The 9995-nt window shown below is 27.1% G+C and overlaps 2 long non-coding RNA genes across 2 annotated transcripts; both read right to left on the bottom strand.

Moving 5' to 3' along the window:
• Positions 1–1419: 1419 nt before the first annotated feature.
• LOC115033356 lies at positions 1420–3965 on the bottom strand. Its single transcript, XR_003838671.1, has 3 exons — positions 3843–3965; positions 3599–3712; positions 1420–1441 (listed from the first exon to the last, which is right to left on the bottom strand). It is a non-coding gene; the product is annotated as an uncharacterized LOC115033356 (long non-coding RNA).
• Positions 3966–4412: 447 nt separating this feature from the next.
• LOC115033357 lies at positions 4413–7299 on the bottom strand. Its single transcript, XR_003838672.1, has 4 exons — positions 7082–7299; positions 5255–5511; positions 4629–5142; positions 4413–4560 (listed from the first exon to the last, which is right to left on the bottom strand). It is a non-coding gene; the product is annotated as an uncharacterized LOC115033357 (long non-coding RNA).
• Between the last annotated feature and the right edge of the window lie 2696 nt (positions 7300–9995).

A 9995-nucleotide genomic window follows, 5' to 3' on the forward strand; every position in this document is an offset into this window, starting at 1 on the left:
CAAGGGCGTCCCACAGTGGTCTGAAATCTAATTTTAGGAGGAAAAAAGTCAATTTTTAAAATGAATTAAAATAAATATTGTTTTGTTTTCAGCATACTCAAAACATGTAGTTTTGATATATTAAACAATCATTTAAACCAAAAATAAAGAGGTGTTCATTTTTTCCGCCTAAAATTGGATTTCAGACCACTGTGCGTCCGCAGGAATTTGTCAAGGGGAGGGCAAAATATTTTCCTAATTACATTTTTTGTCTCACTAACCTTTTAGTTATATAGTATTTTTGTGACATGTTTTCTTTCATATAGACAAGGAATGTAAAAATATTTGTGAATTATGAGCACATAGTTAATTAAAACTTAATCTTACAGCATTAATTTTAATTAATAGTTATGTAATTTTAAATTATTGATTACATTATTTTTTAATTAATAAAATGTTACCACTATGATCTTATAATTGTATGTAATTTATTAAAATTAAATATTTCTAGCTTATTCAGTCCTTAATACCACAAACTTGTAAAGCTGTAACTATTGTAGGTATGCCATCTATGAACATTTAATTTTTTTTTTTATCAAAAAAGTAAAAACTTTGTTGACACTGCAGTATTGCACTTGGTCCTACCGCTACATCTCATAATCTATAATAGCAACATTCTCAGTTCTGACTCTGAATCGAGTGTTATAAAAATCACTCTGGTAATTATAATGCATTTCCCACCAGACAAATAATTGTTACCAATACATTAAAAATATGAAAAAAAACAATATAATAATAATTCATTTATGTGACGGTTCGTTATTATGTTTGTCATGTTTTTTTTTTTGTAAACGTTGATGTTTACTATGTTACAAAAACATAGTTTCTACGTATAAGAATCATTTAAATACGTTTATATAAAACATTACAGAATTGTTTTCTGTAAAGAAAACGTTTAAGCATTTCATTTTTGTTCATTCAATTTAGAACGATTTGAACGAATATAATCAAATAATATATTTTCATATAATATACAAACTTATTATAATAGTACATAATATTATAGTATATACATTTTCTACATAAAAAAATTAATATTACTGTTTTTATAAATATTATTTAACAATAACAAAACAATTTTTTTTTAATGTTAACACTTTATTTAATATAATAAAATTTGAAATTTAAAAAATAATACCTAAAAATATATAATATGTAATATATTTTTCAAATGTGTTAATACGGTTAATTTAAATAATACAATTTGAAATTAAAAAAAATCAATACATTAAAAATATTAAAATTGTACATTATAATATTAGGTAGGTATAATGAAAAAGAGTGTTTACATTGAAAAACCAATTTTTGGAATCCTTTTTTTTTCCTCCCGAATTAATTGAGGGACGGAGGATGACCGCGTTAGCATTACTTCTCCTCTGGCCACCATCCATCGTTTATTGACCTAAAAAAAAAAAAATGTAGTTAAACATAAACGGCATCTGACCTAAACCCCCGCGACCTGGCGACTTACCTCAGCAAACGCTGGTAAGTATGTCTGCCAGGGAGCGTGTTATTTTTATTATTAAATATAAAGGTATCTGCTTTAGTTGCTGGACAATTACCAAATGTGCAAACTCTAAAAAGAACCGTTCAGAGAGTTCTTCAATCTCATTTAGGAGCTCCAATTAATCATCAAAATTTTAATTTTGAAATTCCTGACAGATTCACGAAAACAACAAATGGTGAGCAATTTTTACAATTTGATAACAGATCTGAGACAAATTGAATTCAATTATTCTGTACAAAATGGAACCTCGAATTAATGGTTAACTGTGAAAATTGGTTTTGTGACGGAACATTATGTGCCCCTCAAATATTTCAACAACTTTATACTATTCACGCTGTTTATTATTCGAATGTTATTCCTTCTGTGTATATTTTACTACCCGATAAAAAGGAAAATACATATAAATTAATGTTTCAAGCTTTAAAGTCATTAATACCTATTCTAAACCCACTTAATATAATGATGGACTTTGAAAAGGGGGCAATGAATGCTGTCAAATTTGAGTTTCCAAATGCATCTATAAATGGTTGTTTTTTTCATTTATCACAATGTGTATGGTGTCACGTTCAAGAAACTAGATTACTAAAGAAATATAGGGAAATTTCAGATTTTGCATTATACATACGAATGTTACCAGCTTTAGCATATGTACCAACAAATAAAGTTGTTGATGCATTTGAGAAACTTTTAGACACAGACTTTTATATTCAAAATGAAGAGATATTGATGCCATTAATAGATTATTTTGAGGGAAATTGGATTGGTTGCATACACAGAAATAAAAAAAGAAGAGAACCTAATTTTCTAATAAATATATGGAACTGCTATTCTTTAGTGTCTGCTGATTTACCCCAAACAAATAACTCCGTAGAAGGTTGGCACAATTGTTTTTCTGCAATGTTAAACTCCTCATCCCACCCAACAATATGGAAGTTCATAAATGCGTTACAAAAAGAGGAGCAAGTAAATAGAATGAAAATAGAGCAATATGTTGCTGGGATGGAACCGCCATCAAAAAAAATGTATAAAGATCGAAGTGCTAAAATCAAAAAAATTTGTTTAGATTATGAAAATAGAACAATTGAAGACTATCTAAGGGGCATAGTACATAATTTCCAGCTACAGGTATAATTATTTTTAGGTAACATAAATATTGTATTATAATATCCATTAATTAAATTTGTATATTATACTTTTTTTAGGCAACATAAATATTGTTTAATTTTAATTGTGACTTGTCATATTTTTTACTATTGGTATATTTTTTCATTAATTTTATTCATTCTTTTAAATTATTTATATATTGGTCCAAAAATGTATAAAATATTACCATAAGAAATTAAAGATAGCAACTATATTAAAAGATTCTTAAAAAAAAATTACACTGGCTATTATAAGAAAAAATATACAGGCTCATAATGAATGTATAGGATTATTACATTATGCCATTACTTATTATATTAGTAAGACAATTTTGGTAATTATTGATAATTTTAGTTTTATTGCCATATGCATATATTGTATGATACTATCATATTTAACTACACAATTGTTTACATAATATAATATTATATGAACATTAAAAAAGAAAAGAAATTATGTATTGATTTATATTGATATTCTAGTTATGTGAGAAATGTGTATTGAAAATTGTAATTATTTAATTTATAGGAACTAAGAACTATTTAATAAATTTATTCTTCAAATTGTGAACTTATGGGTGGGATCCGTTATCTTCTTGAATAATAATAAAAAAATAAAATAATTTATCTAAATTTTAAATTGTACCTAATTGATGGATAAATATATTATTATTATTAGGTAAAACTTGATACTAGTATAATACACGTTCAATGTGTAAAAAAAGTTATTAAATATTCAAAATAAATAGAGAATTATAAACAAAAATAAAATATTATACAACCGGTAGGCTCATTTCTACGGCCGAGTCGGCGCTCTAGTATATATTATCTACCTCAGTGATTTTAGGTATGAATAAAAAGTGTAGTACAACAAATTACTTTTAAAACCTTATAGTACCTTGGTACTTACATAGTCAAATGTCTGATAATATGAAATTGCTTCGGATGATTCAGATATGCTCAGGCTCTTATCAAGTTCTGCAGTAATTATTAATTGTGCATTTTGAATTTAACAGTTGATATCCTAAAACAAATTTAAAATAAAAAATATAAAAATAACTAATTTTATTATTACTATTATACATAGTAAACATAATAAAGGATGTGATAAATCATTGATGTATTGAAGTTTTATATATTTAAAATGATCTTACTTGCCAATTTAGTACAAGAAAAGTTTTATTTTGAAAATTAATTTTGCTTTAGCAACTCTTCGGTTATACTGACGAGGAGATATATTTCCAATATTTTTCTTTTTTTAAATAGATTTTCTTATTGTTCTCTGAAAAAATGTAATTTTATTTTTAATAGTATATAAATTAACTACCTATTTAAAAAACTATGAATATATATTTAAGAAAGATCAAAATATTTGTTCTTAAGTTTTTGGCTGTCAGTACCTTTTTATTTTATAATATAATATACATTGAAGTGTAGCAGATACACATTTTTAGTATAATCAATTACATTAATTTTATGAATTGGATTGATTTTTCCTATCAAAACAGGTTTTTGCTTAAACAATGATTTCAAATTCTACATTAGAGCATTTATATTGTTTTTTTAAAACATAAAATTAAATAGTAAGTACTAAGTATATTAATTAAATACAAATATAGGCAATGTAAATAATATGTAAATATTATTGAAAAACAATTAAAAAATGTTTAAGGAAAAACATTAAAAGAATCATACTTTGCATAATTTGTATTATTAATGTCCCTCTGATTATATCCCTTTGATATATTTTTACCAAAACCTCACCCTGTCCAAGAACAACCTACAGCAAATCCAATGGTAAATGTCCTAGATAAAATACGACATCCGAGGCTTTTGGAATCAACTCCATCCAATTGAAAAAAACATATTTGTCTGTGAATTTAAAATGTAATAATTTAAATTTTTTTTTAAATTGAAGATCATTAATAATAACTACATACCAACTTATCTTTGATACTTGTATTATCATTATTTAACATATCCTCGCAATCATTTAATTTTTGAATACTTGATTGGTAAAAGATTTAAAAATTATGTATCTTGTGTATCAGTTATATATGGTAGTAGATATCATGTTTGTTTTCAAATTTTTGATTTTAGTTTGTAAACTATCTAATTTATTCTACAGTCGTTCCCCCATCATACGATTTGTTAATAACTCAGATCTAATAACTTTCAGTTCATCTAGAAAAAAAGTTACAGATTTGGAAAATGTCTTTAGTTGTTGTCTTACATTTCAAGTTTAACCACTGATTCAATAATTTTATTTTACAAACCTAAATAAGACTAAGTAACTATTTAATAAAAACGCATTTAGGTATGTGAGCACATTAAATTACGGTCATTCAAAACTTAACTTAATTCAACATATGGATGTATAACTTCTTCAGTTAATTGTTTATTAGATTTTGAATAAGTATAGTTTGATGGCGTTGAAACTGGCATTAATGAACTCTGAAAAATTTCACAAATACTTACAAATAATAATTATTTTATGTATTTATTTTAAATTAAAAAAACATTTAATAAAAGTGGATTGAATTGAATCAATTCAATTTTTACAAACCCAAATTAAAAAAATGATCTAGGCTGTTTAAAATTATGTTGTATTTCCTGCAGTTTTATATTAAATACTTGAACATTATACTGTTCCTAATTTTCATCTGAAGAGGAATTAGCATTATCATCATCAACAACATTTTGAAAGAGAGAATGCATACATTGCTTTTTTTCCTCGGTCCGCGCCCAAAATTACTCTAGCACTTTCTAAATTGGATGAATTAATAATATGTAATAATTTTGAATTCGCTTCATCCAATGAATCTAAATTATTATACATGTAGTATTAATAAGAAATATTTATATCCTTCAAAATTGATAATAGATATTCTACATAACATGTGAAATATCATATATTATAATATAATTTGAAGTTACAATATCATTTTAGGTAGGTACCTAGGGGTTAGGATAATACATGGTTACAAAATTTGTATTATTAATATTTTTTAAACTTATTTTACTATCTACCTGCTCTATGCTCTATAGATATATCATATATAGCTGGTAAAACGTATTAGGTTATATATAAATAAATTAAAATTGATAAATTTACCATAATGTTTATCATTTACAAATTTTAAATGATGTAATGAAAAATCTTTGGTTAAGTTTATATTTCTTTCTACAAGATTGGACACATTAATGGATTTTTTATTTGGCCATTTGCGCATCACTTCTATTGCACTCTTGTAAACTAACCAACTAATAGGTAGAACCGAATAATCCAAAGTATTAAGTCAGTATTACTAATGAAATATCCAATAGTCCATTCTGATGACTTAGAAAACAAAATTAATTCCAAATAATTATTAAATGTACAGAAATTAAGAATTTTTACTCAAAACCAGTTTTTGACAAGATTGGTTTAACTAATTTTAATGTAACTAAAAAACTAATAACTGCAGATACTTTAAATTTTCACTGGATGTTTTTATTACCATTTTCTACACACTATTAAATATTAATCAAAATCTCGAAAATTTACAAATTATTTGGTGGTTAAATTCATAAAGTGTTAAGCTTTTATACTGTTAGCAAAAAATCTTTAAAATATATTTACATATTTTTTTTTTTTAGTTATTATAATTTCAAATTTGGAAGAAATTATAGATATTTAAAAATATTAATTGTGAATACTTGAAACTTTTAAAATATATTATTATATTAGTTATTAATAATTTAACTAACTGCAGTATGTAGTACTAAATTACTTTATATATTCACAACATATTATCATACAATTATATATTATAAGTAATATGGGCTGACAAGCCCTCTCGGCTCAGAATCATTTTCCATAAGGTACAATGATATTATTTCATTGAATTAAAATTAAATACCATCCAATATAGTGACCCACTATTATGACCTACGGTGCAGCAGAGTGGTACCCACTCGTCACCCTTTTTTTATTACAAAACCTGCTTAACCAGGTGATTTTTTTTCCAAACAAATGTATTTTTAAATTATTTAAACGTTTTCATTAAATTGTAATCATTTTTGAAATAACTATAACGAGTGTTATTTAATAAAATAATATTATACCATCCTGCAGTATATTATGTATTGTTATAAGCCAACAACACACTATAAAATATAAAAGAATAAAAGTCTCCACACACTTCAGCGGAGGCCCTAAAATTATTTTGTCTCGGTGGTGCCGGTAAATTGTGTCTCGAGTCCACAATCTCATTTAACCACTGTAGCGTGTGTAGGGACCTTAATACATCTGCATAATATTATTTATGCGGCGTGTGCGACATTATAGCGAGTACCCAACGTACTCACAGCCTTAGGGTTTATGTCATCATTATTGTTATCTATTACTTACCCAGATCATTGTTTGCTGTAGTATTCATTTCTGGCCTGTGATTCTTTAGGTAGGTACAGTATAATAATATATTATAACTCGCATGAGACGCAACACACGTTCTAGTCTCGAAAGTCCCGATTAAAGTTTAATAATTAAACCGTACCACGGTGTAAGTAAAATGTAGGTAAGGTTTTACCTACACCGTAAACCGTAAGCGTAAGGGCCAGCTGCACCGTCTACGGTTAAACTTCGATTAAGCTTAATCAGCTGATAACAGATATAATATAACCGGGCAAATTCGGCCGACAAACTCCGGTTAACTTTAATCGGAGACGGTGCAGATGGCCCTAAGCCCATTGTGCTGTCGGTTTATGCGTCACGTGATATCACGATTTAAGATAATGTACCTAATAAGGGTTATATATACGAAATAATTAATTCAGTTATCACAATGAGATATTATCAAATAATAATATTATGTGATTTAGCATTGGGATCATTGTCGGTGATTCTTATTTCTGATTATTCATGAGTGTCGTCGTCGCGACTGACAGACTGTCCACTAGTGTCCGGTGACCACGACGATATCAGGCTATCATGTTATTAGTTATAACTCATAACAACTGTACATCGAGTATTGAAGCGTCGCTTCAACAGGAATTTAAGTAGCGATTTCCTCGTTATTAGTCTACCGATACCATCGATACCCGTTTTCTGAAACTCGCAATAAAATGGTATCAAACCACGAACAAGTGCACGCGTAAGTAACCTTTAGTATTAAATGATTAAACATCATTGTAGGGGAACAAGTCTAGTTTACCGGGCACCATTTTTTTTTTTTGAAAAGGGTTGTTTTGACGAGTTAAGAACGATGGTGCAAAAAAAAATTTGCGGAAATGATTATTTTGGAAGTTATAGCTTCCCAAAGTTAACGATTTTACGTTTATACGCGTGCGCGCAACACTACTATAATGCCGCGCGGAGGACCTCGAGATTTTTATTTTAAAAGTTACAAGTCTCATTTTGTTTTATTTTGTTGAATTTTTATTAATTATTCAAAGCATTCATTTTCATCTTCATCTTCCGTTTCATACTATAGTTAATTACCTACAGTAAGCAGGGCAGTGTTACACAGTTAGCGGCACTCGTCGCTACACTCCTCGGCGCCGTCGCTCCGCTCCGCAAATCGAAAATATCCCACGATTTGTTGTATAAAACCACCTCAGGTGAACCTCGGTTTTCCTCAAAAATTCCCCGAAACTTACCGTTCAAAAGTTATGGAAGTTCCAAGTTGCAGTGATTACGCGTGTATCGGCAGTCGTCGCTGCGCTCCTCGGCGCCGTCGCAGCGCTCCTCATATCGAAAATATCCCTAGACTTCCTATGCAACAACACCTCAAGTAGTTCACAGGGTAATTAGTAATGGAACTTTTCTACTTTACCGGACACTCTTTTTTTGAAATTTTTTAGATTCTGAGTGGAACGATGAATGTATTGATTTTACAATGATGTGTGTTTTTTTTTTTATTTTTTTTTTTATTTTTGTGTCTGTCATCACGTTTTAGGACAGTAAAAGTGCTTGGATTTTCTTCAACAGTACCTTTTCTGATAGGAAAGTGAATCTAGTTGGTACTTTGGGGGGTCAAAAGTAAAATTTTTCCAATAGTTTTCAAACGCGCCGTGAAAAACAAAAGAAAAATTAAGGAAAAACGGGAATTTTTACGCAAAATCTGTTTTCGAGAAAATCGATTTTGGTTTTTGGTGTAACTTTAAAACAAATGACCGTAGATATATGAAATTTTGACTGAATGTTTATCTTAGCATTTTCTATACACCATAACATTTTCAAAATATTTTGATTTATTTTGAGCTCTTTACGGACATTTTCATTTTCCATTTTTTTTTAGTTTTTTTTCTAAAAATATCAATAACATAAAGGCTCCTAGTATATTGTTTCAAAGGCAGATGAAAAATATTAAAAATCGTTAGTCACAGTTTTTTTTTATAAACATTTAAAGTTCAAAAAATGACAAAATAATCACGAAAATTTGCAAATTATTTCGAGTTATAAATTCATAAAAATTTTTCTTTTTAAATCTAAGATATGAAAATGTAATACAAGATTCCTTATAAGATTGTCTACCTTTATCAAACAAAAAATATCTATAAGGAAGTCAAATTAAATTTTTATGATCGTTTGAAATTCAAATTTTTACAACAATGGATATTCACTCGATTTCTCATGTAGCGATTTCCTTATTTTGTTGTAATTCAAAAACGAATAACTGCAAATACATGAAAATTTTACTGAATGTTTATATTAGCATTTCCTATACACCATACAATTTTGAAAATATTTTGACTCTTTTTGAGCTGTTTACGGACATTTTCAGTTTTAAATTTTTTTAGTTTTTTTTTCTATAAATATCAATAAAGTTTTATCTGTTGGGCCAAAAAGTGTATAAATTTAATACAAAGCTCCTGATATATTGTTACAATATCAGTTGAAAAATATTAAAAATACATAGGCACAATTTTTTTTTATAAGCATTTAAAGATCAAATTTTGACAAAATTTATCAAATCTTAATTTGAAAAATTATTTTGTAGTTAAAAATTTATAAAATGTTCAATTTTTGTATTTAAGAATAAAAAATTTAAAACAAGATTCCACGTAAGTAATTAATTCTGTTACCAAAAAATCTAAAAAATACATTTACACAGTTTATTTTTATAGTCATTTTAAGTACAAATTTGGACGAAATTACATATTAAAAACTTAGGATAACTATTTTAGTTATTTTGTTGTGATTGTATAATATTATTCGTGGGTACTTGAAACTTCTAAAGTATACTATTATATATCTATGATAGTACCACGGTTTTTTGTTGATGTATAACGCGTTATAACTTATAAGTACCTAATAGATATTA

Source organism: Acyrthosiphon pisum, chromosome X (assembly GCF_005508785.2).
Source record: "Acyrthosiphon pisum isolate AL4f chromosome X, pea_aphid_22Mar2018_4r6ur, whole genome shotgun sequence".
Classification (NCBI taxonomy): Eukaryota; Metazoa; Arthropoda; class Insecta; order Hemiptera; family Aphididae; genus Acyrthosiphon; species Acyrthosiphon pisum.